Raw genomic sequence first — 9253 nt, forward strand, 5'->3', positions numbered from 1 at the left:
GCGGATGCTTCCAGGAGGAGGGGGCAAAAGGCAGGTGCATATCGCGTGTGTCAGCAGCACACCGGGGCAGGGCACGCAATCCCCGGATCGTCATGGGGATGTGGATTCTTAGTTGACGAGAAAGCCAGGGGACAAACGGGAGGCACGGCAGCAGCGAGGGACATTTCCTCGTCCTTCCTGCCAGTGGTGACCGACCTGTCTTATGGCAGCTTGCGGAGGGCTCCGGGACAGGGCGGGCTGGAGGAGGGAGCCCGGTGCGGGGTGCTGGGGCAGAAGGCGGTAACCCCCAGGCGGGCGGGCAGGCGGCTGGGCGTGAGGCACTGCCGGTCAGGCTCTTTCTAGGGTTCCATTGACGGCGGTGGTCACTGGGGTTGGCCCTCCCCCAGGCGCCGCTCCTTGTGGGGGATGAGGAGGCCAAAGGTCGCATAGGGAAAAAGGAGTCATGTGCCCACCAGCATAAATGGGAACCAGACAGTTTCTCAGAAGACCCCGATTTGTGATGCTCGGGAACATTCCTGGAATGTCTGGATTGGCTTGACCGACGTGGACAGGTGCAGATGGAGGAGAAGGAGGAAGAAAGCTGAGCCGGCTGCCGGCCTGCTGTTCCCGCTCCGTGTGCCCTCTCCGCCTCCCGCTCTCCGCACCACGGCCCGGGCCCCGGGCGCCCTGGCCGCCCCTCGCTGCCTTCCCTGGCTAGCGACCCACGGCTGCTCCGGTTCCCAAGTGACTTCGCTGGGTCCCATGGCATGCAGCTCACACAGGGCAGCCCCGGGGCTGGGGTGTCCGGCCCGTGGGTGGGGGCGAGGGCCGCGTGGGGAAGGCCCATCGCCAGGGGCGTGCAGGCCAGGAGGGGCTGGCGCGAGGCTGGACGCCGGCGTGGCTGTGCCTGCCTCCCGTGGCCACTTCTGCACGGGGGCCTCAGGGCTTGGAAACCTGCAGAGAAGCTCATGCCGCTTCCCTGCCTGGACCCTTCCGGGGCTCCCAGTGCCCCGCAGAGCGACCTGAGAAGGTGCTCTGGAGAGTTTGTGAAACGAAAACTATCTTTAGGATCACGTCGGCGGCTGGAACCGTCGTGCCAGGTGCTGTGCTTGCTGGCCCAGCCCACCGTCCGTGGCAGGTCAGCCGCCCGGAGGTACGGGACCCCCAGCGCCACTGCGGCTCGGTCCCTGTGGGTGGGAGACGCACAGCGACGTCGCGCTCTGGGCATCAGACTCCCGCATCCTTCGCGGCAGCCGCGGCAGCCTGCCCTTTGCCGAGCGCTGCTCCCCCGTCCAGGGAGGCGGCAGTCTGGGCCCCTTCTCCCCGAGCCTCGCCTTCCCCATCTGAAGCTCAAGGGAAGCCGGTCATCGTGGTGGGGGAGCCACCCTCGTGGCCCCCGGGGTGGTGGGGGAGGGGCCCGGGAGGCCCCCAGGCGGGGGGCGGGGGGCGGACGCCATGTTGCACCTGCCAGGGCCCGAGCGTGCCCGCGGTTTACATGCCTCAGCCCACGGACTTCTCAGAGTGGGCCAGCGGGAGGGGCGCTCCTCGCCTACTCCGTGGGGGAGGGAAAGCAGAGCACGTGCCACAATTCCAACTGGAGACCGGCCGACTTCGGAGTCCCTGCCCTTGGCATAGTACTGGGGTGTCTTAGAATGTAGGTTTTATTGTGATTCAGAATAGAGGGTCCAGCAGATCAGGGGAGGACTGCCACAGATCAGCCAAGTGTGTCGTACTCACAGTTCTCAGGAGGACGGCCGTGCCACACCACCTGTGGGCCACGTGGGGGGAGGGGGCAGGGATGGGAAAGCGTGACCCGAAGCCTTTATTGCAGGTTCATGGGAAGGAGCAGGTGGGCAGCGCAAACAGGCCGGGGATTGGCTAGTGTGAGAATTTCAGCGGGCTCTGGGCCAGGGGGGCTGACCCGGGCCGTCTGGCACCTCGCCCTGCGGGGATTAGGGAAGGGGTGGTGGCCCAGAGCGTGGGGCCCCACTCTGGAGGTGGTTGGGGGGTGCGCTCCAGTGCAGTTGGTCCGCACATGCAGACATGCTTGTGGGAGAGCCCTCAGCATCTCTGGGAACTGGCCGGCCCTGGGAGGGCAGTCTGTCTGTCCAGGGGTGAGGCTGGCCACCCCTGTGGATAGCTCTGGGACAGACCAGCCCTCTCGGGGGTCAGGACCTGCTGGAACCAGCTCCCCGGGTCAAGAGGTGAGCGTACCGGACCCACTGGGTCAGCCTTCCTCTGTGTTTCCCACCCCCCGTCTTGACTAACTGGTCTCTTTGTATGAAAAGATAACCATTTTTAACAGCATCATAAGATTGGTGAAGCTTCCATCATAAAATTTCTGGATCACACACATCAGCGAATGTTTTCCCTGCTTCCCATCAAGGAAGCTCCTGATTTATGCTGGGGAGGCTTCGTGTCGCCTGCCCCCAGCACCGTAACATACACGATGAATAGCCCCGAGTCAACCCTGTGGTTTTAAAAAGCAAAGCCAGGAGCTCCGGCGTCTTCCAGCTAAGTTTGAAAAGAAATCAAAGACTCACGTCCCGTTCCTTCGGCAGCCCACCAGGACGTGACCGGTGTCCTGGCCCCAGGAAGGCGCATCAGCTAACACAGGCTTAATAAACCTCCCCAGGGGGGCGCCTGGGTGGCACAGCGGTTAAGCGTCTGCCTTCGGCTCAGGGCATGATCCCGGCGTTATGGGATCGAGCCCCGCATCAGGCTCCTCCGCTATGAGCCTGCTTCTTCCTCTCCCATTCCCCCTGCTTGTGTTCCCTCTCTCGCTGGCTGTCTCTATCTGTTAAATAAATAAATAAAATCTTTAAAAAAAAAAAAAAAAAAAAACCTCCCCGGGAGATGGAGCGCCCTCATCGAACAGCTGCGGTTGGGGCCAGGAAGACTCTGCCCCTGGCTTCTGTGCCCCTAAGTGCACGGGGTGTGCTAAGACCCTCTCTTCCTCTAAGACGGATGGAGAAGGCCCCTGCCTCCTGCTGGCAGTGAAAGCGGCCCTTCACCATCTGTGATGTCTCCAGCATCCCCCCACACCACAGGGAGACGGAATTCGGGGTGAAGAGGTCCCCCGGGGCCATCTGGCCCTAGACCCTGGAAGCTGGGTCTGGGTGGGCACTTGGTCACCTGGACATCCCTGGGTCCCCCACAGACACACGTGGGCTGGACGCCAGCTCACAGCTTCCCTGGGATCAGACCGGGCCTTTCCTGCTCGTTGGCCAGGGCGTCCTGCAGACTCTGGTCCAGCGGTCCCACACCGATCTTCCCACCCACGCAGCACTCGCCATCGGCCGCTCCCCTGCATGTTCCCTCTGACGCCATGCCAGCCCCGATGCTCGGGCCGAACCCCGCCTGTGCGAGCTCCTTTGGCCGGGCTGGGCCCAGGAGAGCTCGGTAGGCTTCATCGGTCGGCTCAGACTGGGCGTGCGCACCTGCGGGCGGCATTTCTGCCTCTCTAGCACCCGCAAGCGTGGATGCACGGGCCTGCCACGGCTGTCACTCTGACCCATTCTGGTCCCGGTCGGCAGCGGTCTTCCCCAAACCAGAGCTCGGCCATCCCACCCACACGAGGAGCCTCAGACGCGGGCATTCCGGTCTGACTCCAGACACTCGTCCAGACCCACCTTCCACCTCCAACCTGCCCCTGCCCCCCCGCCACGGGTGTTCTGGCAGCACACGGCGGCAGCCCTCGCCCTCCCTCTGCACCCCTCTGCTTCTACCTGCTGCCCCCACGCAACGTCTTTCCCTTGCCCCGCTCCCTGCTGAACTCCTGTTCAAACACCATGACCTAGCTCCGGTACCCCACTCCTGCACACCCCGCCCACCCGTCCTGAGGGTGGCTGCATCTTCCCCCGACTGTGGACGTCTCCATGCAGGCCTGTGCCCCCGGGGGCACCGAGCTGGCTGTTCAAGTGACGGACTCCGGAGCGAGCCCTGTCTGATTCGCTCTTGCCTCCAGCACCTGGCCCGGAGCCTGGCCCTCAGCAGGTGCATGAACGTTTCTTAAATTGACTGTTCGGGTCTGAGGACTAACAGCTGCGGGAAAACACAGTAGCTGAAGCTCTCTGGTGAGAGAAGAGCCGTGCTCAGAGAGACAACGCGCGGCCCCCACCTTCGCCCTCACCCGCTCCTTCTTACCCTCCCCTCCCTCCTGGCAGGGGACCGTCAACAACGTGCCCCATTCAGCAGAAAGTAAGGCCGGAGGGAGCAAGACACGGAGCCCGGCTGGAAGCACACAGCTTTATTGATAACACAGAAACGAGGCACGCCGGAGGGCGCCAGTCCGCGGGCTACACCGTGTGAAACAGAAGAAAAATCGGTTAGTAAAGCAGAAAATTCAGGTGAGGTGCCTATAACATGGAGCAAATGGCCTGAAAACTGGTATTTCTGTTGGAAATTTCCTTTAATAAAAGTTTTTTATGAATTAAATACATTGAGAAACACAGTGAAAATATATTTACAGTCCTTTAAAACGGGCACTGCCAACGTATTTAATTAAAAAAAATCTTTGCGGTTTCTTGTTTCTTTCAAAGAGAATTTTAAATATGACTTTAGTTTTTAAAAAATACAGTAAGGAAATAATTACAATCTTAATATGAAAACATTTTACAACTTAGAGCCATGGTCAATGAATGCTAAATACCTATAATTTAAAAGTTGGTGTTAAAATTTAAAGTCACTGTTTCTTGTTAGAAAACCAAATACAAAGATTATCTTATTAAAAACACCTTTGGTCCCTAAGAATCATGATCTGGTGCTCCCGTGTCGAAAACGCCACAACCAGGAACACCTGGGGACACCTGCCCGCGGCGGGGAGGGGCCTCTGCCGGAGGGAGGCAGCCCACACCCCTCAGGGAACAGGGGCCACAGGAAGCCTGGGAGCCAGCACAGCGGGGCCTTCGCAGAGACGAGCTGCCTGCAGGGGGCGCTCGTGGGAGAGGCTGCGCCCACCGCGGGGCACAGGGTACAGTTTACCTTCGTGTATTCACAGTATCAACCCAGCCCGTCATGGGGATAGTGATGAGCCAGTGACAACAGGAACAAAATAAGAGTAAGAATTACTCTCTTTAAAACAATGCCATAGATTTGAAAAATTTCTTGTTAAAAAATTATTTTAGAAAAAACAAGACGAGGAAGGCAACAGTTTAACATCTGAGTGATGCCCCTTGCTGAGCCAGGGGCGGTGGGGACGGTGGCCGTTCCGGGAGAGGCCGCCCAGAAGGCACGTGAGGGCTGGCTTCGGGGGTCTTGGCTGGCGCCAGGGACCCCACTCTGGGCACCCACCCCGCTGCCCACCCTCGGGAGGTCCCGTTACGACTGGGCGAGCAAACCCAGAGCACCGCCTGCTGTGAGGCCTGTCCCCTCCCGAGAGCGTGCCGGCAGCCCCCTGACTCATGCCTGTCCCCGTGCAAACCTGCACACACGTCCCGATCGTTGCCTCCGTGAAAACGGGGCTGATTCTCCTTCCTGGGGGTGGCCCTCGGGGCTGAGCGCACACACTGTTTGAAACGGACTTCGCAGAAGGTGGCCCATCTCCAACCTGAGTGGTCTGGGGTTTCTGGAACTCGGACAGTTGAAGTGAATGAGGAGGACGATTAGGTTTGGTAACACCAAGGTGTGCGAAAAGGGGGAGAGGATGGGTTTACGCCACGGCATTTGCATGGTCACCCAGGGAAGACTCTGGAAAGATCCATGTCCATCTGGGCCCTTCCGCAGACCCACACTGGTTACCAGGCGGTGGAACCAACCAGAAGCCCAGTGAGGGCGGGGCTGGCTGCTCTGACGCCCACCTCCCACCCCCTACTGACTCAAGAGGGGAAACATGATTGCTTCCACCTGTCCCGTGCCACAGGTGACAAAGCAAGCCCGTCACCATCACTTTGTTTCTGTGTGAGAGGTTGGTGAGTGACTCTAAAACACGATAAACACTCAACGCTGAGGAGATTTTGAAGGTTGCTGACACCTGACCAAAACAGCCGGAGCAGAGCCCCAAGGCTGACGGTGGGGCTGCAGGTGGAAGGGAAGCGGCCGCGACCCGCAGACGTGGGCCCATGTGCGCGGCCACCATGCTCCTCCACTTTGGGTCAGGATCCTGTCACAGTCTGGCCAGCGCTCGGCGAACAGGGGACACCTCAAAGGGAATGGGACGTCTACCGGTGGGGTGAGCCCCCCCGGGCCAGCCTGCTCCGCGCCTCAGCCTGCGGCCACTGGGCGGGGCTTGGGGACGGCCGTAAAATGACATCGCTGCCCGAACCCGACATCTCGTGTGTCTAATATATACAGATATAAATTAAAAACTATCGAACATATACAAATAAATAACTTATTTGGAAGCAAATCCTTTCACCTAACTTTCTGATCAAATCTAAAGACACCGAGGGGAACACACATCACAGGGGCCCCCAGGTGGCAGCCTCGCCCTCCACGCAACCCGCTGCCCACAGCTCGCGGACCCAGCGGGATCCGCCCCAGCCCGCCAGCCTCTTTAAAGGGCTGATGCTGATGAAGGCGAACGTGAAACCAGGTTGTTTAGACACGGAACGCGTACGCCAGGAGTCCGAGGACCAGGGTCCAAATCCCAGAGCTGGCGGGCCGTGTCCTTGGGCAAACGCATGGGGTCAGGGTCCCCGTGCTGCCTGGGGTCTCCCTGGCCGTGCGGGGCCACAGTCAGGGCCATGGGCTGCTCACGTTTTCCCTCCTAACGGTCGGAACCTGACAGCTGCTTGGGCCGAGGTGGCTGTCAAGCAGGGTGGCCCAAGTGCCTTACTTTGAGAAACCCTATTTGACCAGAAGGCAGCAAAGGTCTATGGTGGATCAAACCTTTTCCTTTTACAGAAAATCAGCTTTGTAGAGTGCGAGGCTGCCCAGCTTCCCACGCAGACAGACAACAGGACAGGGCTCCTCCCGACAGCACTGGGAAGATGGGCCCGGAGGCTTTGGGGGGCACCCCCCTCGATTTCCTGGAGGTGCTAACGTGGGAGGGGGGCCTGCGTCTCTGCCGGGCTCACTCCCGTCCCCGCTCCCCGTTGGAAACTGTCTCCTGCCTGGGAAGCTGCTCGCCCGCTCTACACCCCAAATCGTACACGGCCACATGGGGCCCAGGGACGCTGGCGTTGGTCTGACTTCAAGCCTGAGGACGGCCTGCAGGAGAGTGGCTGAGCCCAGGAGGGGCTCTGGGGGCGTGCCGGGGGGAAGCACAGAGACCGTTTCTTGCCTTCTATCCCTCTAGTTGGTAGGGAAGATGTTCTGGATGAAAGGCTTGCCCCACTGGGCTCCTGCATCTCAGCAGGGAGCGCTCCCCCACGGTGTGACTTGTGCCCCGAATGTGTCTGCAGAGGGATCCTGGCGTGACCAACTCTCCTGTCGTCAGCGGCTGCACCTCCCCACAGCCGAGGATGCCTGAGAGGCCCCTCTGGGGGCCCAGCAGAGTTAGGCGGTTCTCAGAAATGCCACACGGGTGCAGAGACCCGGCCCCCTGGCCTGCGGGCCTGGGCGCAGCCCTGGTTCACCTGCTCTTCCGGCCTGGGTGTGCCGGCAGGGGTGGGGGGAGGGGCTGGAAGTGCTCATCCTGCTCAGGATGCTACGTTCTAAGGCCGAGAGGCTTCCAGAACCTGCTTCCCTCTCAAGGATGGGCCCATCCTGTGACTGGAAGTCCCACCGTCATCCGGTGAGGCCGCCCGTGCTCTGTAGCGCGGGTCACCTGCAGGCTCTGGGGGACACTCTCAGGGTCGGGGACACTGGGGGAAGGGGAGGTGGGGACACACAATAGTGAAGCAGCAGAGACACCCTGCTGCCTTTCAAAAGCAGTACAAATAATTCATAAAATATGATACAGACTCTGGAAACTCTTGGAGCTAAGTGCAACACGCGATAAAAAGAAATTTTTAAAAAGTTTAAAAAGAATGGCAGCTTTTCATGTCATGGTTTTTGACAAAAGCATTTGTCCAGAGAAAAGACAGTTAAAAGGTAACAGACGCTTCACAGCACGGGGTTCTCACGCGCCCGCCTCTAGTGACGAGGGGGACAGGCACAAGGGGAGGGGACACCGAGACACAGGAGGGCGTGCCATTCGAGACCCCGTCCCCTCGGCAGACTGCGGGGCGGTCCCAGGGCCCACGCGCTGCGCTCCCCTTCGAGGGGCCTCCGGCGGGGCGCTAGCAGGTCACCTGCAGTCCGGGCACGGGGGACACCGGGGAAAGCACTCGCTGAGCTCGGTAAAAAGACGCAGCTTCTCACCTGCCGTGGGACTCCTCTACCTCCCTTCTGCTCCTCGGCAGGGAGAGGTGGAAACCGAAGGGTTACAAGTGACTTTCGTGAGAGGGGACAAGTACAGTAGCAAGAGGACGCGCGGGCGAGTCTGGGCGCTGGCGGCGGGGTCAGCCACACACCCGGGCGTCCAGCGGCGGCCGCATGGGCGGAGCGTCCTGCGGTGGCGGCGGGGCGTCCTGCCGTCCCTCTACGTCCCGTTCTTCAGCTCCCATTCCTGCGTGTGGCGAGAGGAAGGGCACAGGTCAAAGGGGCAAGGCGCCAGGAGACAGGGCTGCACCGTGGACGCTGGCCGCCTACGGTGTGGAAACCGGTACAGCGGCCGCTCACAAGTTCGGGAATCGCTGTTTGAGGTGCGAATCAGATCAACGAGGGGACGGCTGTTCCAGAGCCGAGAGGCCAAGCCCCACCCCTGCCCCCAGCCGTGAGCCCCTGGTCACTGTTCTCAGGAGTCGCTTCCTGAGGCTGCGGGCACGGTTTCTGGACCTGTGAGCGCGGACGGCTAGGTCCCCCTGGGAGTGTGGCCGGCCTCGGTGTCGCCGTGCATGAGCCTGCCAAGACCGGGCGCCCCGCGTTTATCAGAGCAGTGGCAGCAGCTGCAGTCCCCACGCCGGGGCCACCGAGCACCCTCAGGACACCCAGCTCGTGAAGGGGCTGCAGCGGCTCAGTCGCAGATCCGACGTGACAGTGAAGAGACCAAATAAGTGAGGCGCTTTCCCCGCACTTCTCACCTGCAAACAGGGGGCTGCACTAGACAGCTCCGTCCTAAGACCCCTCGGGCAATACGCGCCCCCTTAACGTGCGCTAACAGGTACAGACCCAGAATGCCCCACACCTGCTAAGCAAGGAACAGAAACACGCGGCCGCCCTTCCTTCCCCAGACTCGGCAATACTCCCGGGCTTCGAACGCTGCCAGGGAGGCCACGAGGTCTCAGACGTGTCTGCAGCCACGGCCACCAGGGCCGCCCCGCGAGCACGCCAGGGCCCCGGGGGGGGGGGG

This window comes from Ursus maritimus, unplaced genomic scaffold (assembly GCF_017311325.1).
Source record: "Ursus maritimus isolate PB19 unplaced genomic scaffold, ASM1731132v1 scaffold_8, whole genome shotgun sequence".
NCBI lineage: Eukaryota > Metazoa > Chordata > Mammalia > Carnivora > Ursidae > Ursus > Ursus maritimus.